The sequence below is a fragment of the Lagenorhynchus albirostris genome, chromosome 20 (genome assembly GCF_949774975.1).
Source record: "Lagenorhynchus albirostris chromosome 20, mLagAlb1.1, whole genome shotgun sequence".
Lineage (NCBI taxonomy): Eukaryota > Metazoa > Chordata > Mammalia > Artiodactyla > Delphinidae > Lagenorhynchus > Lagenorhynchus albirostris.
In genome coordinates, this window is record NC_083114.1 from 21,411,511 (window position 1) to 21,436,954 (window position 25,444).

The 25,444-nt window shown below is 67.7% G+C and overlaps 10 non-coding genes across 10 annotated transcripts; all 10 read left to right on the forward strand.

The window, feature by feature from the left end:
- The first annotated feature begins 1,210 nt into the window (after nt 1–1,210).
- Nucleotides 1,211–1,329, forward strand: LOC132512305 (5S ribosomal RNA). The gene has a single exon (XR_009538039.1). It is a non-coding gene; the product is annotated as a 5S ribosomal RNA (ribosomal RNA).
- Nucleotides 1,330–4,054: 2,725 nt separating this feature from the next.
- Nucleotides 4,055–4,173, forward strand: LOC132512306 (5S ribosomal RNA). Its single transcript, XR_009538040.1, has one exon. It is a non-coding gene; the product is annotated as a 5S ribosomal RNA (ribosomal RNA).
- A 2,724-nt stretch (nt 4,174–6,897) lies between these two features.
- LOC132512307 (5S ribosomal RNA) lies at nt 6,898–7,016 on the forward strand. Its single transcript, XR_009538041.1, has one exon. It is a non-coding gene; the product is annotated as a 5S ribosomal RNA (ribosomal RNA).
- Nucleotides 7,017–7,953: 937 nt separating this feature from the next.
- On the forward strand, nt 7,954–8,072 carry LOC132512308 (5S ribosomal RNA). The gene has a single exon (XR_009538042.1). It is a non-coding gene; the product is annotated as a 5S ribosomal RNA (ribosomal RNA).
- A 2,725-nt stretch (nt 8,073–10,797) lies between these two features.
- LOC132512309 (5S ribosomal RNA) lies at nt 10,798–10,916 on the forward strand. Its single transcript, XR_009538043.1, has one exon. It is a non-coding gene; the product is annotated as a 5S ribosomal RNA (ribosomal RNA).
- Nucleotides 10,917–13,602: 2,686 nt separating this feature from the next.
- Nucleotides 13,603–13,721, forward strand: LOC132512310 (5S ribosomal RNA). The gene has a single exon (XR_009538044.1). It is a non-coding gene; the product is annotated as a 5S ribosomal RNA (ribosomal RNA).
- A 2,724-nt stretch (nt 13,722–16,445) lies between these two features.
- LOC132512311 (5S ribosomal RNA) lies at nt 16,446–16,564 on the forward strand. The gene has a single exon (XR_009538045.1). It is a non-coding gene; the product is annotated as a 5S ribosomal RNA (ribosomal RNA).
- A 2,731-nt stretch (nt 16,565–19,295) lies between these two features.
- On the forward strand, nt 19,296–19,414 carry LOC132512312 (5S ribosomal RNA). Its single transcript, XR_009538046.1, has one exon. It is a non-coding gene; the product is annotated as a 5S ribosomal RNA (ribosomal RNA).
- A 2,725-nt stretch (nt 19,415–22,139) lies between these two features.
- On the forward strand, nt 22,140–22,258 carry LOC132512314 (5S ribosomal RNA). Its single transcript, XR_009538048.1, has one exon. It is a non-coding gene; the product is annotated as a 5S ribosomal RNA (ribosomal RNA).
- A 2,688-nt stretch (nt 22,259–24,946) lies between these two features.
- On the forward strand, nt 24,947–25,065 carry LOC132512315 (5S ribosomal RNA). Its single transcript, XR_009538049.1, has one exon. It is a non-coding gene; the product is annotated as a 5S ribosomal RNA (ribosomal RNA).
- The last annotated feature ends 379 nt before the right edge of the window (nt 25,066–25,444 follow it).

A 25,444-nucleotide genomic window follows, 5' to 3' on the forward strand; every position in this document is an offset into this window, starting at 1 on the left:
GCCGAGGTGGAAGGTAGCAGCGAGTTGGCCCGCGCTTGGCCCTCCTGCGGTTGCCGCTTCAGCACCAGACGGTCATACACCTGGTAGTTGGCATTGCCTCCCGGGTTCCGGCTGAGTGGCATGAAGGTGGGCGGGGGTGGAGGGTGCTCGGTAGCCTGGACGTCGGGCAGGAGGTGAGAGGGGCGGAGGAGCAGCGCTGAGCTGGGAGCCGGGGCCCGCTGGTCCGAGGCCTCGGCCAGTACCGTGAGGGAGGCGGAGGTGGCCACAGGGCGCCGCAAGGGCAGGATCTCAGCCCATTCGGCCGCCGGGTGCCGCACCTCGTGGGGATCGCGGGAGTAATCCAAGTGTCCCGTGGAGGGGTGCGGGCTGCGGTTGGACTCGCTGTGAGCACAGCTGGGGAGGCTACGTCTGTGGGCCGGTGGGGTGTCGCGCTACCAGGCTTCGGGCCGGTAGCCCCGAGGCACCAGAGCGGATGGAGGCTCAGAGCCCTCCAGACCCAGACTCCGCCGCGGGCCCAGTTGCCGTCCTTTCGGCCCGCGAGCCCCTCGACCTGCACCTGGCCGCCCCCACCGGCGCCCAGCCCCGGCGCCGCCACCTGTGTGCCGGTGTGTCCCTCCACAGCTCCCTCCGACAGAAGCCCCCCCACACACCACCCCGCCCCTCTGGCGTGTCACCGCGGCCGGGTGCGGGAGCGGGATCGAGGGCAGGGGCCGCTTCCCCGGGCCTGCCGGCCACCAGGGGCGGGGTCCTGAGCTCGGCGGGGGCTGTGGGGGCAAGGGTGGCCTGGCCGGGGCTGAGGGGCCGTGGCGACTCAATGGTGGCTCCCAGTGGCTTCGGGCCAGCTGCTGTCGGGCAGGAGGGCCGGCCCGGGCTGCGGCCGGGCTGCGCCTAGCGCCGCGTGGGCGGGCAGGGCCGAGGCCCAAGGGACCGCGGGCCCCGGGCCCTGAAGCCTCCGGGGCCACGTGCCTGTGAGCGACGTGCGGGATCTTGGGCGGGGCGCCAAGCGCCGAAGGGTTTGCTGGGTCACGGCCGCCCTGGGCTGGGAGGTGGTCGCCAAACCCTCCGCCGCCGCCCGATACCCGAGACCTCCGTTCCCCCTGCCTGGGCGGGCGAGGGGGCCCTGCCGGGGCGGGCCGGCCGCCGGGCTGGCGTTAAGGCGCCAGCGCCAGCGAAAGTGGGCCTCAAGAGGCAGCCCGCGGCCCCCGCCCCCGTCTACGGCCATACCACCCTGAACGCGCCCGATCTCGTCTGATCTCGGAAGCTAAGCAGGGTCGGGCCTGGTTAGTACTTGGATGGGAGACCGCCTGGGAATACCGGGTGCTGTAGGCTTTTTGCCTCCCGCTCCGCCCGCCTTCTCCTTCACTCGCCCGCGGCGGGGGGGTGGGGGGTGGGGGTGGGGGTGGGGGGCAGCCGGCTCCGCCCCCGCCGAGCCCCGCTGCAGGCAGTAGTCAAGGTGGTTTGCCTGCCCGAGCAGGAAGCTTGGGCGATGGCAGAAGCGGGAAGAAACTCTTGAGCACAGGTTCTTGGGATCCACGGAGCAGCGCATGCACATGCGATGGCTGCCTACACAGCTGGCTTGCTTGTCTGTGGGGAAAGGCGAGATGGGTCAGGGCCTGGGTTCCTGAGGGGCTGAGAATCAAGGCAGGGATAGAAGAAAGGGGACAGGCCCACATCCCCTGAACCCACGCCGGCGCCCACTCACCTTTGTGGAAAATACGATTGAAAAGTGCCCGCAAGAATCTCTTCAGATGCCTCCAGAGTTGAGGGAAGAAGGGGAGGGGGGAGGCCGGGAGCAGGGTGAGCCCTGAAATCCAACCCTTGTCCGGTCACACCCCAGCAGCCCTCCCACCTCAGCCCCTTCAAGACCCCAGGGCTCCCCCAACCGCGCTGCACAGATCCTGCCCTGACCATAGTCACCACGTTGATCCCCACGTTGAGCAAGATGAAGCTGACCGGGATCAGAAGAATTGAGTATCCTTGCTCCTGGCATTTCCTGGGGATGGGGCCAGTGAACGGCTCGGCTCGGTAGTAGTTTCGCTCACCCATGGCCGTTGGTCCCAGGACTGCCTGGGCCCCCTGCCCTCCAGTTTTAACTGGGAGCCAGACTGGGTCATAATGGGGCAGGTGGTGAGGTCACAGTGAGGGAGGGGGATGAAAAGGAGGGCCCAGAGTGGCATTCCCTGGTAACCAGGGTCAGGTAAGCTGAGGCTGGACAGTCAAACAGGGCCCGGTGGCCGGCATACATCCCCTCGAGCGGTCATTCATTCGCTCACCGCCCGCTGACTCACTTGTTCAAATGACACATTGCGTCTCTTGGCCCCTCTTGAGACTAGGAAGACCTTGGCCTCAGAGGCCTGCTGAAGGCCTGGCTGGAGTCCAGAGCCTCAGCCTTCTTCATGCCCTTCACTGGGCCTGGAGCTGGACCTGCCCAGATGTGGAACCTCCCAGTTTGGAAGCAACTTCTTGTATGAGGCTCTCTGTGGACAGGGACAGCTGAGACACAGAGGAGGTGCCCAGAGACCAGGGGTTTGGAGTCTGCAGCTGCAGATGTACTTAGTGCATGGTATAGGACCAGGAGGGGCCTGCTGGCGGAACTGTGGCCACTAAACCAAAGGGACCCTCAGGCCAAGAAGGGGACACTGGCTTCTTATTGCAGGAAGCCAAGCGCAGGGACCCAGGCTGGCAGAAGGAGTGGCGCTTCCAAGCCACAGACCACCAATGTTTCCTGGACTCTGGCGCTCTTTATTCCTCTCTCCATGCCCTGCCGCCCCCTGCCCCTGCCCCCATTTGCTGCTGGTAAGTTCATTTTCCCAGTCTGGCTCCCGTGCAGAGAGGGCCTGGAGGCCGAGGTGGAAGGTAGCAGCGAGTTGGCCCGCGCTTGGCCCTCCTGCGGTTGCCGCTTCAGCACCAGACTGTCATACACCTGGTAGTTGGCATGGCCTCCCGGGTTCCGGCTGAGTGGCATGAAGGTGGGCGGGGGTGGAGGGTGCTCGGTAGCCTGGACGTCGGGCAGGAGGTGAGAGGGGCGGAGGAGCAGCGCTGAGCTGGGAGCCGGGGCCCGCTGGTCCGAGGCCTCGGCCAGTACCGTGAGGGAGGCGGAGGTGGCCACAGGGCGCCGCAAGGGCAGGATCTCAGCCCATTCGGCCGCCGGGTGCCGCACCTCGTGGGGATCGCGGGAGTAATCCAAGTGTCCCGTGGAGGGGTGCAGGCTGCGGTTGGACTCGCTGTGAGCACAGCTGGGGAGGCTACGTCTGTGGGCCGGTGGGGTGTCGCGCTACCAGGCTTCGGGCCGGTAGCCCCGAGGCACCAGAGCGGATGGAGGCTCAGAGCCCTCCAGACCCAGACTCCGCCGCGGGCCCAGTTGCCGTCCTTTCGGCCCGCGAGCCCCTCGACCTGCACCTGGCCGCCCCCACCGGCGCCCAGCCCCGGCGCCGCCACCTGTGTGCCGGTGTGTCCCTCCACAGCTCCCTCCGACAGAAGCCCCCCCCCCACACCACCCCGCCCCTCTGGCGTGTCACCGCGGCCGGGTGCGGGAGCGGGATCGAGGGCAGGGGCCGCTTCCCCGGGCCTGCCGGCCACCAGGGGCGGGGTCCTGAGCTCGGCGGGGGCTGTGGGGGCAAGGGTGGCCTGGCCGGGGCTGAGGGGCCGTGGCGACTCAATGGTGGCTCCCAGTGGCTTCGGGCCAGCTGCTGTCGGGCAGGAGGGCCGGCCCGGGCTGCGGCCGGGCTGCGCCTAGCGCCGCGTGGGCGGGCAGGGCCGAGGCCCAAGGGACCGCGGGCCCCGGGCCCTGAAGCCTCCGGGGCCACGTGCCTGTGAGCGACGTGCGGGATCTTGGGCGGGGCGCCAAGCGCCGAAGGGTTTGCTGGGTCACGGCCGCCCTGGGCTGGGAGGTGGTCGCCAAACCCTCCGCCGCCGCCCGATACCCGAGACCTCCGTTCCCCCTGCCTGGGCGGGCGAGGGGGCCCTGCCGGGGCGGGCCGGCCGCCGGGCTGGCGTTAAGGCGCCAGCGCCAGCGAAAGTGGGCCTCAAGAGGCAGCCCGCGGCCCCCGCCCCCGTCTACGGCCATACCACCCTGAACGCGCCCGATCTCGTCTGATCTCGGAAGCTAAGCAGGGTCGGGCCTGGTTAGTACTTGGATGGGAGACCGCCTGGGAATACCGGGTGCTGTAGGCTTTTTGCCTCCCGCTCCGCCCGCCTTCTCCTTCACTCGCCCGCGGCGGGGGGGTGGGGGGTGGGGGTGGGGGTGGGGGGCAGCCGGCTCCGCCCCCGCCGAGCCCCGCTGCAGGCAGTAGTCAAGGTGGTTTGCCTGCCCGAGCAGGAAGCTTGGGCGATGGCAGAAGCGGGAAGAAACTCTTGAGCACAGGTTCTTGGGATCCACGGAGCAGCGCATGCACATGCGATGGCTGCCTACACAGCTGGCTTGCTTGTCTGTGGGGAAAGGCGAGATGGGTCAGGGCCTGGGTTCCTGAGGGGCTGAGAATCAAGGCAGGGATAGAAGAAAGGGGACAGGCCCACATCCCCTGAACCCACGCCGGCGCCCACTCACCTTTGTGGAAAATACGATTGAAAAGTGCCCGCAAGAATCTCTTCAGATGCCTCCAGAGTTGAGGGAAGAAGGGGAGGGGGGAGGCCGGGAGCAGGGTGAGCCCTGAAATCCAACCCTTGTCCGGTCACACCCCAGCAGCCCTCCCACCTCAGCCCCTTCAAGACCCCAGGGCTCCCCCAACCGCGCTGCACAGATCCTGCCCTGACCATAGTCACCACGTTGATCCCCACGTTGAGCAAGATGAAGCTGACCGGGATCAGAAGAATTGAGTATCCTTGCTCCTGGCATTTCCTGGGGATGGGGCCAGTGAACGGCTCGGCTCGGTAGTAGTTTCGCTCACCCATGGCCGTTGGTCCCAGGACTGCCTGGGCCCCCTGCCCTCCAGTTTTAACTGGGAGCCAGACTGGGTCATAATGGGGCAGGTGGTGAGGTCACAGTGAGGGAGGGGGATGAAAAGGAGGGCCCAGAGTGGCATTCCCTGGTAACCAGGGTCAGGTAAGCTGAGGCTGGACAGTCAAACAGGGCCCGGTGGCCGGCATACATCCCCTCGAGCGGTCATTCATTCGCTCACCGCCCGCTGACTCACTTGTTCAAATGACACATTGCGTCTCTTGGCCCCTCTTGAGACTAGGAAGACCTTGGCCTCAGAGGCCTGCTGAAGGCCTGGCTGGAGTCCAGAGCCTCAGCCTTCTTCATGCCCTTCACTGGGCCTGGAGCTGGACCTGCCCAGATGTGGAACCTCCCAGTTTGGAAGCAACTTCTTGTATGAGGCTCTCTGTGGACAGGGACAGCTGAGACACAGAGGAGGTGCCCAGAGACCAGGGGTTTGGAGTCTGCAGCTGCAGATGTACTTAGTGCATGGTATAGGACCAGGAGGGGCCTGCTGGCGGAACTGTGGCCACTAAACCAAAGGGACCCTCAGGCCAAGAAGGGGACACTGGCTTCTTATTGCAGGAAGCCAAGCGCAGGGACCCAGGCTGGCAGAAGGAGTGGCGCTTCCAAGCCACAGACCACCAATGTTTCCTGGACTCTGGCGCTCTTTATTCCTCTCTCCATGCCCTGCCGCCCCCTGCCCCTGCCCCCATTTGCTGCTGGTAAGTTCATTTTCCCAGTCTGGCTCCCGTGCAGAGAGGGCCTGGAGGCCGAGGTGGAAGGTAGCAGCGAGTTGGCCCGCGCTTGGCCCTCCTGCGGTTGCCGCTTCAGCACCAGACGGTCATACACCTGGTAGTTGGCATGGCCTCCCGGGTTCCGGCTGAGTGGCATGAAGGTGGGCGGGGGTGGAGGGTGCTCGGTAGCCTGGACGTCGGGCAGGAGGTGAGAGGGGCGGAGGAGCAGCGCTGAGCTGGGAGCCGGGGCCCGCTGGTCCGAGGCCTCGGCCAGTACCGTGAGGGAGGCGGAGGTGGCCACAGGGCGCCGCAAGGGCAGGATCTCAGCCCATTCGGCCGCCGGGTGCCGCACCTCGTGGGGATCGCGGGAGTAATCCAAGTGTCCCGTGGAGGGGTGCGGGCTGCGGTTGGACTCGCTGTGAGCACAGCTGGGGAGGCTACGTCTGTGGGCCGGTGGGGTGTCGCGCTACCAGGCTTCGGGCCGGTAGCCCCGAGGCACCAGAGCGGATGGAGGCTCAGAGCCCTCCAGACCCAGACTCCGCCGCGGGCCCAGTTGCCGTCCTTTCGGCCCGCGAGCCCCTCGACCTGCACCTGGCCGCCCCCACCGGCGCCCAGCCCCGGCGCCGCCACCTGTGTGCCGGTGTGTCCCTCCACAGCTCCCTCCGACAGAAGCCCCCCCCCCCACCACCCCGCCCCTCTGGCGTGTCACCGCGGCCGGGTGCGGGAGCGGGATCGAGGGCAGGGGCCGCTTCCCCGGGCCTGCCGGCCACCAGGGGCGGGGTCCTGAGCTCGGCGGGGGCTGTGGGGGCAAGGGTGGCCTGGCCGGGGCTGAGGGGCCGTGGCGACTCAATGGTGGCTCCCAGTGGCTTCGGGCCAGCTGCTGTCGGGCAGGAGGGCCGGCCCGGGCTGCGGCCGGGCTGCGCCTAGCGCCGCGTGGGCGGGCAGGGCCGAGGCCCAAGGGACCGCGGGCCCCGGGCCCTGAAGCCTCCGGGGCCACGTGCCTGTGAGCGACGTGCGGGATCTTGGGCGGGGCGCCAAGCGCCGAAGGGTTTGCTGGGTCACGGCCGCCCTGGGCTGGGAGGTGGTCGCCAAACCCTCCGCCGCCGCCCGATACCCGAGACCTCCGTTCCCCCTGCCTGGGCGGGCGAGGGGGCCCTGCCGGGGCGGGCCGGCCGCCGGGCTGGCGTTAAGGCGCCAGCGCCAGCGAAAGTGGGCCTCAAGAGGCAGCCCGCGGCCCCCGCCCCCGTCTACGGCCATACCACCCTGAACGCGCCCGATCTCGTCTGATCTCGGAAGCTAAGCAGGGTCGGGCCTGGTTAGTACTTGGATGGGAGACCGCCTGGGAATACCGGGTGCTGTAGGCTTTTTGCCTCCCGCTCCGCCCGCCTTCTCCTTCACTCGCCCGCGGCGGGGGCCGCCGGCACCGCCCCCGCCGGGCCCCGCTGCAGGCCCCGCCTCCTCAGGCCCCTCCCACCACGGCGCGCGCCGGCGGGGGCGCTCCCCGCCGGCCCGGCCGGCCAGGCGGCCAGAAGGCGGCCCTGGAAGGCAGCCGCACCCCAGACGCTCCTGGGGCGGCTGGCCCGGACTCAGACTCCGCCGCGGGCCCAGTTGCCGTCCTTTCGGCCCGCGAGCCCCTCGACCTGCACCTGGCCGCCCCCACCGGCGCCCAGCCCCGGCGCCGCCACCTGTGTGCCGGTGTGTCCCTCCACAGCTCCCTCCGACAAAAGCCCCCCCCCCACACCACCCCGCCCCTCTGGCGTGTCACCGCGGCCGGGTGCGGGAGCGGGATCGAGGGCAGGGGCCGCTTCCCCGGGCCTGCCGGCCACCAGGGGCGGGGTCCTGAGCTCGGCGGGGGCTGTGGGGGCAAGGGTGGCCTGGCCGGGGCTGAGGGGCCGTGGCGACTCAATGGTGGCTCCCAGTGGCTTCGGGCCAGCTGCTGTCGGGCAGGAGGGCCGGCCCGGGCTGCGGCCGGGCTGCGCCTAGCGCCGCGTGGGCGGGCAGGGCCGAGGCCCAAGGGACCGCGGGCCCCGGGCCCTGAAGCCTCCGGGGCCACGTGCCTGTGAGCGACGTGCGGGATCTTGGGCGGGGCGCCAAGCGCCGAAGGGTTTGCTGGGTCACGGCCGCCCTGGGCTGGGAGGTGGTCGCCAAACCCTCCGCCGCCGCCCGATACCCGAGACCTCCGTTCCCCCTGCCTGGGCGGGCGAGGGGGCCCTGCCGGGGCGGGCCGGCCGCCGGGCTGGCGTTAAGGCGCCAGCGCCAGCGAAAGTGGGCCTCAAGAGGCAGCCCGCGGCCCCCGCCCCCGTCTACGGCCATACCACCCTGAACGCGCCCGATCTCGTCTGATCTCGGAAGCTAAGCAGGGTCGGGCCTGGTTAGTACTTGGATGGGAGACCGCCTGGGAATACCGGGTGCTGTAGGCTTTTTGCCTCCCGCTCCGCCCGCCTTCTCCTTCACTCGCCCGCGGCGGGGGGGTGGGGGGTGGGGGTGGGGGTGGGGGGCAGCCGGCTCCGCCCCCGCCGAGCCCCGCTGCAGGCAGTAGTCAAGGTGGTTTGCCTGCCCGAGCAGGAAGCTTGGGCGATGGCAGAAGCGGGAAGAAACTCTTGAGCACAGGTTCTTGGGATCCACGGAGCAGCGCATGCACATGCGATGGCTGCCTACACAGCTGGCTTGCTTGTCTGTGGGGAAAGGCGAGATGGGTCAGGGCCTGGGTTCCTGAGGGGCTGAGAATCAAGGCAGGGATAGAAGAAAGGGGACAGGCCCACATCCCCTGAACCCACGCCGGCGCCCACTCACCTTTGTGGAAAATACGATTGAAAAGTGCCCGCAAGAATCTCTTCAGATGCCTCCAGAGTTGAGGGAAGAAGGGGAGGGGGGAGGCCGGGAGCAGGGTGAGCCCTGAAATCCAACCCTTGTCCGGTCACACCCCAGCAGCCCTCCCACCTCAGCCCCTTCAAGACCCCAGGGCTCCCCCAACCGCGCTGCACAGATCCTGCCCTGACCATAGTCACCACGTTGATCCCCACGTTGAGCAAGATGAAGCTGACCGGGATCAGAAGAATTGAGTATCCTTGCTCCTGGCATTTCCTGGGGATGGGGCCAGTGAACGGCTCGGCTCGGTAGTAGTTTCGCTCACCCATGGCCGTTGGTCCCAGGACTGCCTGGGCCCCCTGCCCTCCAGTTTTAACTGGGAGCCAGACTGGGTCATAATGGGGCAGGTGGTGAGGTCACAGTGAGGGAGGGGGATGAAAAGGAGGGCCCAGAGTGGCATTCCCTGGTAACCAGGGTCAGGTAAGCTGAGGCTGGACAGTCAAACAGGGCCCGGTGGCCGGCATACATCCCCTCGAGCGGTCATTCATTCGCTCACCGCCCGCTGACTCACTTGTTCAAATGACACATTGCGTCTCTTGGCCCCTCTTGAGACTAGGAAGACCTTGGCCTCAGAGGCCTGCTGAAGGCCTGGCTGGAGTCCAGAGCCTCAGCCTTCTTCATGCCCTTCACTGGGCCTGGAGCTGGACCTGCCCAGATGTGGAACCTCCCAGTTTGGAAGCAACTTCTTGTATGAGGCTCTCTGTGGACAGGGACAGCTGAGACACAGAGGAGGTGCCCAGAGACCAGGGGTTTGGAGTCTGCAGCTGCAGATGTACTTAGTGCATGGTATAGGACCAGGAGGGGCCTGCTGGCGGAACTGTGGCCACTAAACCAAAGGGACCCTCAGGCCAAGAAGGGGACACTGGCTTCTTATTGCAGGAAGCCAAGCGCAGGGACCCAGGCTGGCAGAAGGAGTGGCGCTTCCAAGCCACAGACCACCAATGTTTCCTGGACTCTGGCGCTCTTTATTCCTCTCTCCATGCCCTGCCGCCCCCTGCCCCTGCCCCCATTTGCTGCTGGTAAGTTCATTTTCCCAGTCTGGCTCCCATGCAGAGAGGGCCTGGAGGCCGAGGTGGAAGGTAGCAGCGAGTTGGCCCGCGCTTGGCCCTCCTGCGGTTGCCGCTTCAGCACCAGACTGTCATACACCTGGTAGTTGGCATTGCCTCCCGGGTTCCGGCTGAGTGGCATGAAGGTGGGCGGGGGTGGAGGGTGCTCGGTAGCCTGGACGTCGGGCAGGAGGTGAGAGGGGCGGAGGAGCAGCGCTGAGCTGGGAGCCGGGGCCCGCTGGTCCGAGGCCTCGGCCAGTACCGTGAGGGAGGCGGAGGTGGCCACAGGGCGCCGCAAGGGCAGGATCTCAGCCCATTCGGCCGCCGGGTGCCGCACCTCGTGGGGATCGCGGGAGTAATCCAAGTGTCCCGTGGAGGGGTGCAGGCTGCGGTTGGACTCGCTGTGAGCACAGCTGGGGAGGCTACGTCTGTGGGCCGGTGGGGTGTCGCGCTACCAGGCTTCGGGCCGGTAGCCCCGAGGCACCAGAGCGGATGGAGGCTCAGAGCCCTCCAGACCCAGACTCCGCCGCGGGCCCAGTTGCCGTCCTTTCGGCCCGCGAGCCCCTCGACCTGCACCTGGCCGCCCCCACCGGCGCCCAGCCCCGGCGCCGCCACCTGTGTGCCGGTGTGTCCCTCCACAGCTCCCTCCGACAGAAGCCCCCCCCCCACACCACCCCGCCCCTCTGGCGTGTCACCGCGGCCGGGTGCGGGAGCGGGATCGAGGGCAGGGGCCGCTTCCCCGGGCCTGCCGGCCACCAGGGGCGGGGTCCTGAGCTCGGCGGGGGCTGTGGGGGCAAGGGTGGCCTGGCCGGGGCTGAGGGGCCGTGGCGACTCAATGGTGGCTCCCAGTGGCTTCGGGCCAGCTGCTGTCGGGCAGGAGGGCCGGCCCGGGCTGCGGCCGGGCTGCGCCTAGCGCCGCGTGGGCGGGCAGGGCCGAGGCCCAAGGGACCGCGGGCCCCGGGCCCTGAAGCCTCCGGGGCCACGTGCCTGTGAGCGACGTGCGGGATCTTGGGCGGGGCGCCAAGCGCCGAAGGGTTTGCTGGGTCACGGCCGCCCTGGGCTGGGAGGTGGTCGCCAAACCCTCCGCCGCCGCCCGATACCCGAGACCTCCGTTCCCCCTGCCTGGGCGGGCGAGGGGGCCCTGCCGGGGCGGGCCGGCCGCCGGGCTGGCGTTAAGGCGCCAGCGCCAGCGAAAGTGGGCCTCAAGAGGCAGCCCGCGGCCCCCGCCCCCGTCTACGGCCATACCACCCTGAACGCGCCCGATCTCGTCTGATCTCGGAAGCTAAGCAGGGTCGGGCCTGGTTAGTACTTGGATGGGAGACCGCCTGGGAATACCGGGTGCTGTAGGCTTTTTGCCTCCCGCTCCGCCCGCCTTCTCCTTCACTCGCCCGCGGCGGGGGGGTGGGGGGTGGGGGTGGGGGTGGGGGGCAGCCGGCTCCGCCCCCGCCGAGCCCCGCTGCAGGCAGTAGTCAAGGTGGTTTGCCTGCCCGAGCAGGAAGCTTGGGCGATGGCAGAAGCGGGAAGAAACTCTTGAGCACAGGTTCTTGGGATCCACGGAGCAGCGCATGCACATGCGATGGCTGCCTACACAGCTGGCTTGCTTGTCTGTGGGGAAAGGCGAGATGGGTCAGGGCCTGGGTTCCTGAGGGGCTGAGAATCAAGGCAGGGATAGAAGAAAGGGGACAGGCCCACATCCCCTGAACCCACGCCGGCGCCCACTCACCTTTGTGGAAAATACGATTGAAAAGTGCCCGCAAGAATCTCTTCAGATGCCTCCAGAGTTGAGGGAAGAAGGGGAGGGGGGAGGCCGGGAGCAGGGTGAGCCCTGAAATCCAACCCTTGTCCGGTCACACCCCAGCAGCCCTCCCACCTCAGCCCCTTCAAGACCCCAGGGCTCCCCCAACCGCGCTGCACAGATCCTGCCCTGACCATAGTCACCACGTTGATCCCCACGTTGAGCAAGATGAAGCTGACCGGGATCAGAAGAATTGAGTATCCTTGCTCCTGGCATTTCCTGGGGATGGGGCCAGTGAACGGCTCGGCTCGGTAGTAGTTTCGCTCACCCATGGCCGTTGGTCCCAGGACTGCCTGGGCCCCCTGCCCTCCAGTTTTAACTGGGAGCCAGACTGGGTCATAATGGGGCAGGTGGTGAGGTCACAGTGAGGGAGGGGGATGAAAAGGAGGGCCCAGAGTGGCATTCCCTGGTAACCAGGGTCAGGTAAGCTGAGGCTGGACAGTCAAACAGGGCCCGGTGGCCGGCATACATCCCCTCGAGCGGTCATTCATTCGCTCACCGCCCGCTGACTCACTTGTTCAAATGACACATTGCGTCTCTTGGCCCCTCTTGAGACTAGGAAGACCTTGGCCTCAGAGGCCTGCTGAAGGCCTGGCTGGAGTCCAGAGCCTCAGCCTTCTTCATGCCCTTCACTGGGCCTGGAGCTGGACCTGCCCAGATGTGGAACCTCCCAGTTTGGAAGCAACTTCTTGTATGAGGCTCTCTGTGGACAGGGACAGCTGAGACACAGAGGAGGTGCCCAGAGACCAGGGGTTTGGAGTCTGCAGCTGCAGATGTACTTAGTGCATGGTATAGGACCAGGAGGGGCCTGCTGGCGGAACTGTGGCCACTAAACCAAAGGGACCCTCAGGCCAAGAAGGGGACACTGGCTTCTTATTGCAGGAAGCCAAGCGCAGGGACCCAGGCTGGCAGAAGGAGTGGCGCTTCCAAGCCACAGACCACCAATGTTTCCTGGACTCTGGCGCTCTTTATTCCTCTCTCCATGCCCTGCCGCCCCCTGCCCCTGCCCCCATTTGCTGCTGGTAAGTTCATTTTCCCAGTCTGGCTCCCGTGCAGAGAGGGCCTGGAGGCCGAGGTGGAAGGTAGCAGCGAGTTGGCCCGCGCTTGGCCCTCCTGCGGTTGCCGCTTCAGCACCAGACGGTCATACACCTGGTAGTTGGCATTGCCTCCCGGGTTCCGGCTGAGTGGCATGAAGGTGGGCGGGGGTGGAGGGTGCTCGGTAGCCTGGACGTCGGGCAGGAGGTGAGAGGGGCGGAGGAGCAGCGCTGAGCTGGGAGCCGGGGCCCGCTGGTCCGAGGCCTCGGCCAGTACCGTGAGGGAGGCGGAGGTGGCCACAGGGCGCCGCAAGGGCAGGATCTCAGCCCATTCGGCCGCCGGGTGCCGCACCTCGTGGGGATCGCGGGAGTAATCCAAGTGTCCCGTGGAGGGGTGCAGGCTGCGGTTGGACTCGCTGTGAGCACAGCTGGGGAGGCTACGTCTGTGGGCCGGTGGGGTGTCGCGCTACCAGGCTTCGGGCCGGTAGCCCCGAGGCACCAGAGCGGATGGAGGCTCAGAGCCCTCCAGACCCAGACTCCGCCGCGGGCCCAGTTGCCGTCCTTTCGGCCCGCGAGCCCCTCGACCTGCACCTGGCCGCCCCCACCGGCGCCCAGCCCCGGCGCCGCCACCTGTGTGCCGGTGTGTCCCTCCACAGCTCCCTCCGACAGAAGCCCCCACACACACCACCCCGCCCCTCTGGCGTGTCACCGCGGCCGGGTGCGGGAGCGGGATCGAGGGCAGGGGCCGCTTCCCCGGGCCTGCCGGCCACCAGGGGCGGGGTCCTGAGCTCGGCGGGGGCTGTGGGGGCAAGGGTGGCCTGGCCGGGGCTGAGGGGCCGTGGCGACTCAATGGTGGCTCCCAGTGGCTTCGGGCCAGCTGCTGTCAGGCAGGAGGGCCGGCCCGGGCTGCGGCCGGGCTGCGCCTAGCGCCGCGTGGGCGGGCAGGGCCGAGGCCCAAGGGACCTGTGAGCGACGTGCGGGATCTTGGGCGGGGCGCCAAGCGCCGAAGGGTTTGCTGGGTCACGGCCGCCCTGGGCTGGGAGGTGGTCGCCAAACCCTCCGCCGCCGCCCGATACCCGAGACCTCCGTTCCCCCTGCCTGGGCGGGCGAGGGGGCCCTGCCGGGGCGGGCCGGCCGCCGGGCTGGCGTTAAGGCGCCAGCGCCAGCGAAAGTGGGCCTCAAGAGGCAGCCCGCGGCCCCCGCCCCCGTCTACGGCCATACCACCCTGAACGCGCCCGATCTCGTCTGATCTCGGAAGCTAAGCAGGGTCGGGCCTGGTTAGTACTTGGATGGGAGACCGCCTGGGAATACCGGGTGCTGTAGGCTTTTTGCCTCCCGCTCCGCCCGCCTTCTCCTTCACTCGCCCGCGGCGGGGGGGGGGGGGGTGGGGGTGGGGGTGGGGGGCAGCCGGCTCCGCCCCCGCCGAGCCCCGCTGCAGGCAGTAGTCAAGGTGGTTTGCCTGCCCGAGCAGGAAGCTTGGGCAATGGCAGAAGCGGGAAGAAACTCTTGAGCACAGGTTCTTGGGATCCACGGAGCAGCGCATGCACATGCGATGGCTGCCTACACAGCTGGCTTGCTTGTCTGTGGGGAAAGGCGAGATGGGTCAGGGCCTGGGTTCCTGAGGGGCTGAGAATCAAGGCAGGGATAGAAGAAAGGGGACAGGCCCACATCCCCTGAACCCACGCCGGCGCCCACTCACCTTTGTGGAAAATACGATTGAAAAGTGCCCGCAAGAATCTCTTCAGATGCCTCCAGAGTTGAGGGAAGAAGGGGAGGGGGGAGGCCGGGAGCAGGGTGAGCCCTGAAATCCAACCCTTGTCCGGTCACACCCCAGCAGCCCTCCCACCTCAGCCCCTTCAAGACCCCAGGGCTCCCCCAACCGCGCTGCACAGATCCTGCCCTGACCATAGTCACCACGTTGATCCCCACGTTGAGCAAGATGAAGCTGACCGGGATCAGAAGAATTGAGTATCCTTGCTCCTGGCATTTCCTGGGGATGGGGCCAGTGAACGGCTCGGCTCGGTAGTAGTTTCGCTCACCCATGGCCGTTGGTCCCAGGACTGCCTGGGCCCCCTGCCCTCCAGTTTTAACTGGGAGCCAGACTGGGTCATAATGGGGCAGGTGGTGAGGTCACAGTGAGGGAGGGGGATGAAAAGGAGGGCCCAGAGTGGCATTCCCTGGTAACCAGGGTCAGGTAAGCTGAGGCTGGACAGTCAAACAGGGCCCGGTGGCCGGCATACATCCCCTCGAGCGGTCATTCATTCGCTCACCGCCCGCTGACTCACTTGTTCAAATGACACATTGCGTCTCTTGGCCCCTCTTGAGACTAGGAAGACCTTGGCCTCAGAGGCCTGCTGAAGGCCTGGCTGGAGTCCAGAGCCTCAGCCTTCTTCATGCCCTTCACTGGGCCTGGAGCTGGACCTGCCCAGATGTGGAACCTCCCAGTTTGGAAGCAACTTCTTGTATGAGGCTCTCTGTGGACAGGGACAGCTGAGACACAGAGGAGGTGCCCAGAGACCAGGGGTTTGGAGTCTGCAGCTGCAGATGTACTTAGTGCATGGTATAGGACCAGGAGGGGCCTGCTGGCGGAACTGTGGCCACTAAACCAAAGGGACCCTCAGGCCAAGAAGGGGACACTGGCTTCTTATTGCAGGAAGCCAAGCGCAGGGACCCAGGCTGGCAGAAGGAGTGGCGCTTCCAAGCCACAGACCACCAATGTTTCCTGGACTCTGGCGCTCTTTATTCCTCTCTCCATGCCCTGCCGCCCCCTGCCCCTACCCCCATTTGCTGCTGGTAAGTTCATTTTCCCAGTCTGGCTCCCGTGCAGAGAGGGCCTGGAGGCCGAGGTGGAAGGTAGCAGCGAGTTGGCCCGCGCTTGGCCCTCCTGCGGTTGCCGCTTCAGCACCAGACGGTCATACACCTGGTAGTTGGCATTGCCTCCCGGGTTCCGGCTGAGTGGCATGAAGGTGGGCGGGGGTGGAGGGTGCTCGGTAGCCTGGACGTCGGGCAGGAGGTGAGAGGGGCGGAGGAGCAGCGCTGAGCTGGGAGCCGGGGCCCGCTGGTCCGAGGCCTCGGCCAGTACCGTGAGGGAGGCGGAGGTGGCCACAGGGCGGCGCAAGGGCAGGATCTCAGCCCATTCGGCCGCCGGGTGCCGCACCTCGTGGGGATCGCGGGAGTAATCCAAGTGTCCCGTGGAGGGGTGCAGGCTGCGGTTGGACTCGCTGTGAGCACAGCTGGGGAGGCTACGTCTGTGGGCCGGTGGGGTGTCGCGCTACCAGGCTTCGGGCCGGTAGCCCCGAGGCACCAGAGCGGATGGAGGCTCAGAGCCCTCCAGACCCAGACTCCGCCGCGGGCCCAGTTGCCGTCCTTTCGGCCCGCGAGCCCCTCGACCTGCACCTGGCCGCCCCCACCGGCGCCCAGCCCCGGCGCCGCCACCTGTGTGCCGGTGTGTCCCTCCACAGCTCCCTCCGACAAAAGCCCCCACCACCACCACCCCGCCCCTCTGGCGTGTCACCGCGGCCGGGTGCGGGAGCGGGATCGAGGGCAGGGGCCGCTTCCGCGGGCCTGCCGGCCACCAGGGGCGGGGTCCTGAGCTCGGCGGGGGCTGTGGGGGCAAGGGTGGCCTGGCCGGGGCTGAGGGGCCGTGGCGACTCAATGGTGGCTCCCAGTGGCTTCGGGCCAGCTGCTGTCGGGCAGGAGGGCCGGCCCGGGCTGCGGCCGGGCTGCGCCTAGCGCCGCGTGGGCGGGCAGGGCCGAGGCCCAAGGGACCGCGGGCCCCGGGCCCTGAAGCCTCCGGGGCCACGTGCCTGTGAGCGACGTGCGGGATCTTGGGCGGGGCGCCAAGCGCCGAAGGGTTTGCTGGGTCACGGCCGCCCTGGGCTGGGAGGTGGTCGCCAAACCCTCCGCCGCCGCCCGATACCCGAGACCTCCGTTCCCCCTGCCTGGGCGGGCGAGGGGGCCCTGCCGGGGCGGGCCGGCCGCCGGGCTGGCGTTAAGGCGCCAGCGCCAGCGAAAGTGGGCCTCAAGAGGCAGCCCGCGGCCCCCGCCCCCGTCTACGGCCATACCACCCTGAACGCGCCCGATCTCGTCTGATCTCGGAAGCTAAGCAGGGTCGGGCCTGGTTAGTACTTGGATGGGAGACCGCCTGGGAATACCGGGTGCTGTAGGCTTTTTGCCTCCCGCTCCGCCCGCCTTCTCCTTCACTCGCCCGCGGCGGGGGGGGGGGGGGGGGGGGGTGGGGGTGGGGGTGGGGGGCAGCCGGCTCCGCCCCCGCCGAGCCCCGCTGCAGGCAGTAGTCAAGGTGGTTTGCCTGCCCGAGCAGGAAGCTTGGGCGATGGCAGAAGCGGGAAGAAACTCTTGAGCACAGGTTCTTGGGATCCACGGAGCAGCGCATGCACATGCGATGGCTGCCTACACAGCTGGCTTGCTTGTCTGTGGGGAAAGGCGAGATGGGTCAGGGCCTGGGTTCCTGAGGGGCTGAGAATCAAGGCAGGGATAGAAGAAAGGGGACAGGCCCACATCCCCTGAACCCACGCCGGCGCCCACTCACCTTTGTGGAAAATACGATTGAAAAGTGCCCGCAAGAATCTCTTCAGATGCCTCCAGAGTTGAGGGAAGAAGGGGAGGGGGGAGGCCGGGAGCAGGGTGAGCCCTGAAATCCAACCCTTGTCCGGTCACACCCCAGCAGCCCTCCCACCTCAGCCCCTTCAAGACCCCAGGGCTCCCCCAACCGCGCTGCACAGATCCTGCCCTGACCATAGTCACCACGTTGATCCCCACGTTGAGCAAGATGAAGCTGACCGGGATCAGAAGAATTGAGTATCCTTGCTCCTGGCATTTCCTGGGGATGGGGCCAGTGAACGGCTCGGCTCGGTAGTAGTTTCGCTCACCCATGGCCGTTGGTCCCAGGACTGCCTGGGCCCCCTGCCCTCCAGTTTTAACTGGGAGCCAGACTGGGTCATAATGGGGCAGGTGGTGAGGTCACAGTGAGGGAGGGGGATGAAAAGGAGGGCCCAGAGTGGCATTCCCTGGTAACCAGGGTCAGGTAAGCTGAGGCTGGACAGTCAAACAGGGCCCGGTGGCCGGCATACATCCCCTCGAGCGGTCATTCATTCGCTCACCGCCCGCTGACTCACTTGTTCAAATGACACATTGCGTCTCTTGGCCCCTCTTGAGACTAGGAAGACCTTGGCCTCAGAGGCCTGCTGAAGGCCTGGCTGGAGTCCAGAGCCTCAGCCTTCTTCATGCCCTTCACTGGGCCTGGAGCTGGACCTGCCCAGATGTGGAACCTCCCAGTTTGGAAGCAACTTCTTGTATGAGGCTCTCTGTGGACAGGGACAGCTGAGACACAGAGGAGGTGCCCAGAGACCAGGGGTTTGGAGTCTGCAGCTGCAGATGTACTTAGTGCATGGTATAGGACCAGGAGGGGCCTGCTGGCGGAACTGTGGCCACTAAACCAAAGGGACCCTCAGGCCAAGAAGGGGACACTGGCTTCTTATTGCAGGAAGCCAAGCGCAGGGACCCAGGCTGGCAGAAGGAGTGGCGCTTCCAAGCCACAGACCACCAATGTTTCCTGGACTCTGGCGCTCTTTATTCCTCTCTCCATGCCCTGCCGCCCCCTGCCCCTGCCCCCATTTGCTGCTGGTAAGTTCATTTTCCCAGTCTGGCTCCCGTGCAGAGAGGGCCTGGAGGCCGAGGTGGAAGGTAGCAGCGAGTTGGCCCGCGCTTGGCCCTCCTGCGGTTGCCGCTTCAGCACCAGACTGTCATACACCTGGTAGTTGGCATTGCCTCCCGGGTTCCGGCTGAGTGGCATGAAGGTGGGTGGGGGTGGAGGGTGCTCGGTAGCCTGGACGTCGGGCAGGAGGTGAGAGGGGCGGAGGAGCAGCGCTGAGCTGGGAGCCGGGGCCCGCTGGTCCGAGGCCTCGGCCAGTACCGTGAGGGAGGCGGAGGTGGCCACAGGGCGCCGCAAGGGCAGGATCTCAGCCCATTCGGCCGCCGGGTGCCGCACCTCGTGGGGATCGCGGGAGTAATCCAAGTGTCCCGTGGAGGGGTGCAGGCTGCGGTTGGACTCGCTGTGAGCACAGCTGGGGAGGCTACGTCTGTGGGCCGGTGGGGTGTCGCGCTACCAGGCTTCGGGCCGGTAGCCCCGAGGCACCAGAGCGGATGGAGGCTCAGAGCCCTCCAGACCCAGACTCCGCCGCGGGCCCAGTTGCCGTCCTTTCGGCCCGCGAGCCCCTCGACCTGCACCTGGCCGCCCCCACCGGCGCCCAGCCCCGGCGCCGCCACCTGTGTGCCGGTGTGTCCCTCCACAGCTCCCTCCGACAGAAGCCCCCCCCCACACCACCCCGCCCCTCTGGCGTGTCACCGCGGCCGGGTGCGGGAGCGGGATCGAGGGCAGGGGCCGCTTCCGCGGGCCTGCCGGCCACCAGGGGCGGGGTCCTGAGCTCGGCGGGGGCTGTGGGGGCAAGGGTGGCCTGGCCGGGGCTGAGGGGCCGTGGCGACTCAATGGTGGCTCCCAGTGGCTTCGGGCCAGCTGCTGTCGGGCAGGAGGGCCGGCCCGGGCTGCGGCCGGGCTGCGCCTAGCGCCGCGTGGGCGGGCAGGGCCGAGGCCCAAGGGACCGCGGGCCCCGGGCCCTGAAGCCTCCGGGGCCACGTGCCTGTGAGCGACGTGCGGGATCTTGGGCGGGGCGCCAAGCGCCGAAGGGTTTGCTGGGTCACGGCCGCCCTGGGCTGGGAGGTGGTCGCCAAACCCTCCGCCGCCGCCCGATACCCGAGACCTCCGTTCCCCCTGCCTGGGCGGGCGAGGGGGCCCTGCCGGGGCGGGCCGGCCGCCGGGCTGGCGTTAAGGCGCCAGCGCCAGCGAAAGTGGGCCTCAAGAGGCAGCCCGCGGCCCCCGCCCCCGTCTACGGCCATACCACCCTGAACGCGCCCGATCTCGTCTGATCTCGGAAGCTAAGCAGGGTCGGGCCTGGTTAGTACTTGGATGGGAGACCGCCTGGGAATACCGGGTGCTGTAGGCTTTTTGCCTCCCGCTCCGCCCGCCTTCTCCTTCACTCGCCCGCGGCGGGGGGGTGGGGGGTGGGGGTGGGGGTGGGGGGCAGCCGGCTCCGCCCCCGCCGAGCCCCGCTGCAGGCAGTAGTCAAGGTGGTTTGCCTGCCCGAGCAGGAAGCTTGGGCGATGGCAGAAGCGGGAAGAAACTCTTGAGCACAGGTTCTTGGGATCCACGGAGCAGCGCATGCACATGCGATGGCTGCCTACACAGCTGGCTTGCTTGTCTGTGGGGAAAGGCGAGATGGGTCAGGGCCTGGGTTCCTGAGGGGCTGAGAATCAAGGCAGGGATAGAAGAAAGGGGACAGGCCCACATCCCCTGAACCCACGCCGGCGCCCACTCACCTTTGTGGAAAATACGATTGAAAAGTGCCCGCAAGAATCTCTTCAGATGCCTCCAGAGTTGAGGGAAGAAGGGGAGGGGGGAGGCCGGGAGCAGGGTGAGCCCTGAAATCCAACCCTTGTCCGGTCACACCCCAGCAGCCCTCCCACCTCAGCCCCTTCAAGACCCCAGGGCTCCCCCAACCGCGCTGCACAGATCCTGCCCTGACCATAGTCACCACGTTGATCCCCACGTTGAGCAAGATGAAGCTGACCGGGATCAGAAGAATTGAGTATCCTTGCTCCTGGCATTTCCTGGGGATGGGGCCAGTGAACGGCTCGGCTCGGTAGTAGTTTCGCTCACCCATGGCCGTTGGTCCCAGGACTGCCTGGGCCCCCTGCCCTCCAGTTTTAACTGGGAGCCAGACTGGGTCATAATGGGGCAGGTGGTGAGGTCACAGTGAGGGAGGGGGATGAAAAGGAGGGCCCAGAGTGGCATTCCCTGGTAACCAGGGTCAGGTAAGCTGAGGCTGGACAGTCAAACAGGGCCCGGTGGCCGGCATACATCCCCTCGAGCGGTCATTCATTCGCTCACCGCCCGCTGACTCACTTGTTCAAATGACGCATTGCGTCTCTTGGCCCCTCTTGAGACTAGGAAGACCTTGGCCTCAGAGGCCTGCTGAAGGCCTGGCTGGAGTCCAGAGCCTCAGCCTTCTTCATGCCCTTCACTGGGCCTGGAGCTGGACCTGCCCAGATGTGGAACCTCCCAGTTTGGAAGCAACTTCTTGTATGAGGCTCTCTGTGGACAGGGACAGCTGAGACACAGAGGAGGTGCCCAGAGACCAGGGGTTTGGAGTCTGCAGCTGCAGATGTACTTAGTGCATGGTATAGGACCAGGAGGGGCCTGCTGGCGGAACTGTGGCCACTAAACCAAAGGGACCCTCAGGCCAAGAAGGGGACACTGGCTTCTTATTGCAGGAAGCCAAGCGCAGGGACCCAGGCTGGCAGAAGGAGTGGCGCTTCCAAGCCACAGACCACCAATGTTTCCTGGACTCTGGCGCTCTTTATTCCTCTCTCCATGCCCTGCCGCCCCCTGCCCCTGCCCCCATTTGCTGCTGGTAAGTTCATTTTCCCAGTCTGGCTCCCGTGCAGAGAGGGCCTGGAGGCCGAGGTGGAAGGTAGCAGCGAGTTGGCCCGCGCTTGGCCCTCCTGCGGTTGCCGCTTCAGCACCAGACTGTCATACACCTGGTAGTTGGCATGGCCTCCCGGGTTCCGGCTGAGTGGCATGAAGGTGGGCGGGGGTGGAGGGTGCTCGGTAGCCTGGACGTCGGGCAGGAGGTGAGAGGGGCGGAGGAGCAGCGCTGAGCTGGGAGCCGGGGCCCGCTGGTCCGAGGCCTCGGCCAGTACCGTGAGGGAGGCGGAGGTGGCCACAGGGCGCCGCAAGGGCAGGATCTCAGCCCATTCGGCCGCCGGGTGCCGCACCTCGTGGGGATCGCGGGAGTAATCCAAGTGTCCCGTGGAGGGGTGCGGGCTGCGGTTGGACTCGCTGTGAGCACAGCTGGGGAGGCTACGTCTGTGGGCCGGTGGGGTGTCGCGCTACCAGGCTTCGGGCCGGTAGCCCCGAGGCACCAGAGCGGATGGAGGCTCAGAGCCCTCCAGACCCAGACTCCGCCGCGGGCCCAGTTGCCGTCCTTTCGGCCCGCGAGCCCCTCGACCTGCACCTGGCCGCCCCCACCGGCGCCCAGCCCCGGCGCCGCCACCTGTGTGCCGGTGTGTCCCTCCACAGCTCCCTCCGACAAAAGCCCCCCCCCCACACCACCCCGCCCCTCTGGCGTGTCACCGCGGCCGGGTGCGGGAGCGGGATCGAGGGCAGGGGCCGCTTCCCCGGGCCTGCCGGCCACCAGGGGCGGGGTCCTGAGCTCGGCGGGGGCTGTGGGGGCAAGGGTGGCCTGGCCGGGGCTGAGGGGCCGTGGCGACTCAATGGTGGCTCCCAGTGGCTTCGGGCCAGCTGCTGTCGGGCAGGAGGGCCGGCCCGGGCTGCGGCCGGGCTGCGCCTAGCGCCGCGTGGGCGGGCAGGGCCGAGGCCCAAGGGACCGCGGGCCCCGGGCCCTGAAGCCTCCGGGGCCACGTGCCTGTGAGCGACGTGCGGGATCTTGGGCGGGGCGCCAAGCGCCGAAGGGTTTGCTGGGTCACGGCCGCCCTGGGCTGGGAGGTGGTCGCCAAACCCTCCGCCGCCGCCCGATACCCGAGACCTCCGTTCCCCCTGCCTGGGCGGGCGAGGGGGCCCTGCCGGGGCGGGCCGGCCGCCGGGCTGGCGTTAAGGCGCCAGCGCCAGCGAAAGTGGGCCTCAAGAGGCAGCCCGCGGCCCCCGCCCCCGTCTACGGCCATACCACCCTGAACGCGCCCGATCTCGTCTGATCTCGGAAGCTAAGCAGGGTCGGGCCTGGTTAGTACTTGGATGGGAGACCGCCTGGGAATACCGGGTGCTGTAGGCTTTTTGCCTCCCGCTCCGCCCGCCTTCTCCTTCACTCGCCCGCGGCGGGGGGGGGGTGGGGGTGGGGGTGGGGGTGGGGGGCAGCCGGCTCCGCCCCCGCCGAGCCCCGCTGCAGGCAGTAGTCAAGGTGGTTTGCCTGCCCGAGCAGGAAGCTTGGGCGATGGCAGAAGCGGGAAGAAACTCTTGAGCACAGGTTCTTGGGATCCACGGAGCAGCGCATGCACATGCGATGGCTGCCTACACAGCTGGCTTGCTTGTCTGTGGGGAAAGGCGAGATGGGTCAGGGCCTGGGTTCCTGAGGGGCTGAGAATCAAGGCAGGGATAGAAGAAAGGGGACAGGCCCACATCCCCTGAACCCACGCCGGCGCCCACTCACCTTTGTGGAAAATACGATTGAAAAGTGCCCGCAAGAATCTCTTCAGATGCCTCCAGAGTTGAGGGAAGAAGGGGAGGGGGGAGGCCGGGAGCAGGGTGAGCCCTGAAATCCAACCCTTGTCCGGTCACACCCCAGCAGCCCTCCCACCTCAGCCCCTTCAAGACCCCAGGGCTCCCCCAACCGCGCTGCACAGATCCTGCCCTGACCATAGTCACCACGTTGATCCCCACGTTGAGCAAGATGAAGCTGACCGGGATCAGAAGAATTGAGTATCCTTGCTCCTGGCATTTCCTGGGGATGGGGCCAGTGAACGGCTCGGCTCGGTAGTAGTTTCGCTCACCCATGGCCGTTGGTCCCAGGACTGCCTGGGCCCCCTGCCCTCCAGTTTTAACTGGGAGCCAGACTGGGTCATAATGGGGCAGGTGGTGAGGTCACAGTGAGGGAGGGGGATGAAAAGGAGGGCCCAGAGTGGCATTCCCTGGTAACCAGGGTCAGGTAAGCTGAGGCTGGACAGTCAAACAGGGCCCGGTGGCCGGCATACATCCCCTCGAGCGGTCATTCATTCGCTCACCGCCCGCTGACTCACTTGTTCAAATGACACATTGCGTCTCTTGGCCCCTCTTGAGACTAGGAAGACCTTGGCCTCAGAGGCCTGCTGAAGGCCTGGCTGGAGTCCAGAGCCTCAGCCTTCTTCATGCCCTTCACTGGGCCTGGAGCTGGACCTGCCCAGATGTGGAACCTCCCAGTTTGGAAGCAACTTCTTGTATGAGGCTCTCTGTGGACAGGGACAGCTGAGACACAGAGGAGGTGCCCAGAGACCAGGGGTTTGGAGTCTGCAGCTGCAGATGTACTTAGTGCATGGTATAGGACCAGGAGGGGCCTGCTGGCGGAACTGTGGCCACTAAACCAAAGGGACCCTCAGGCCAAGAAGGGGACACTGGCTTCTTATTGCAGGAAGCCAAGCGCAGGGACCCAGGCTGGCAGAAGGAGTGGCGCTTCCAAGCCACAGACCACCAATGTTTCCTGGACTCTGGCGCTCTTTATTCCTCTCTCCATGCCCTGCCGCCCCCTGCCCCTGCCCCCATTTGCTGCTGGTAAGTTCATTTTCCCAGTCTGGCTCCCGTGCAGAGAGGGCCTGGAGGCCGAGGTGGAAGGTAGCAGCGAGTTGGCCCGCGCTTGGCCCTCCTGCGGTTGCCGCTTCAGCACCAGACGGTCATACACCTGGTAGTTGGCATTGCCTCCCGGGTTCCGGCTGAGTGGCATGAAGGTGGGCGGGGGTGGAGGGTGCTCGGTAGCCTGGACGTCGGGCAGGAGGTGAGAGGGGCGGAGGAGCAGCGCTGAGCTGGGAGCCGGGGCCCGCTGGTCCGAGGCCTCGGCCAGTACCGTGAGGGAGGCGGAGGTGGCCACAGGGCGCCGCAAGGGCAGGATCTCAGCCCATTCGGCCGCCGGGTGCCGCACCTCGTGGGGATCGCGGGAGTAATCCAAGTGTCCCGTGGAGGGGTGCAGGCTGCGGTTGGACTCGCTGTGAGCACAGCTGGGGAGGCTACGTCTGTGGGCCGGTGGGGTGTCGCGCTACCAGGCTTCGGGCCGGTAGCCCCGAGGCACCAGAGCGGATGGAGGCTCAGAGCCCTCCAGACCCAGACTCCGCCGCGGGCCCAGTTGCCGTCCTTTCGGCCCGCGAGCCCCTCGACCTGCACCTGGCCGCCCCCACCGGCGCCCAGCCCCGGCGCCGCCACCTGTGTGCCGGTGTGTCCCTCCACAGCTCCCTCCGACAGAAGCCCCCCCACACACCACCCCGCCCCTCTGGCGTGTCACCGCGGCCGGGTGCGGGAGCGGGATCGAGGACAGGGGCCGCTTCCCCGGGCCTGCCGGCCACCAGGGGCGGGGTCCTGAGCTCGGCGGGGGCTGTGGGGGCAAGGGTGGCCTGGCCGGGGCTGAGGGGCCGTGGCGACTCAATGGTGGCTCCCAGTGGCTTCGGGCCAGCTGCTGTCAGGCAGGAGGGCCGGCCCGGGCTGCGGCCGGGCTGCGCCTAGCGCCGCGTGGGCGGGCAGGGCCGAGGCCCAAGGGACCTGTGAGCGACGTGCGGGATCTTGGGCGGGGCGCCAAGCGCCGAAGGGTTTGCTGGGTCACGGCCGCCCTGGGCTGGGAGGTGGTCGCCAAACCCTCCGCCGCCGCCCGATACCCGAGACCTCCGTTCCCCCTGCCTGGGCGGGCGAGGGGGCCCTGCCGGGGCGGGCCGGCCGCCGGGCTGGCGTTAAGGCGCCAGCGCCAGCGAAAGTGGGCCTCAAGAGGCAGCCCGCGGCCCCCGCCCCCGTCTACGGCCATACCACCCTGAACGCGCCCGATCTCGTCTGATCTCGGAAGCTAAGCAGGGTCGGGCCTGGTTAGTACTTGGATGGGAGACCGCCTGGGAATACCGGGTGCTGTAGGCTTTTTGCCTCCCGCTCCGCCCGCCTTCTCCTTCACTCGCCCGCGGCGGGGGCCGCCGGCACCGCCCCCGCCGGGCCCCGCTGCAGGCCCCGCCTCCTCAGGCCCCTCCCACCACGGCGCGCGCCGGCGGGGGCGCTCCCCGCCGGCCCGGCCGGCCAGGCGGCCAGAAGGCGGCCCTGGAAGGCAGCCGCACCCCAGACGCTCCTGGGGCGGCTGGCCCGGACTCAGACTCCGCCGCGGGCCCAGTTGCCGTCCTTTCGGCCCGCGAGCCCCTCGACCTGCACCTGGCCGCCCCCACCGGCGCCCAGCCCCGGCGCCGCCACCTGTGTGCCGGTGTGTCCCTCCACAGCTCCCTCCGACAAAAGCCCCCCCCCCACACCA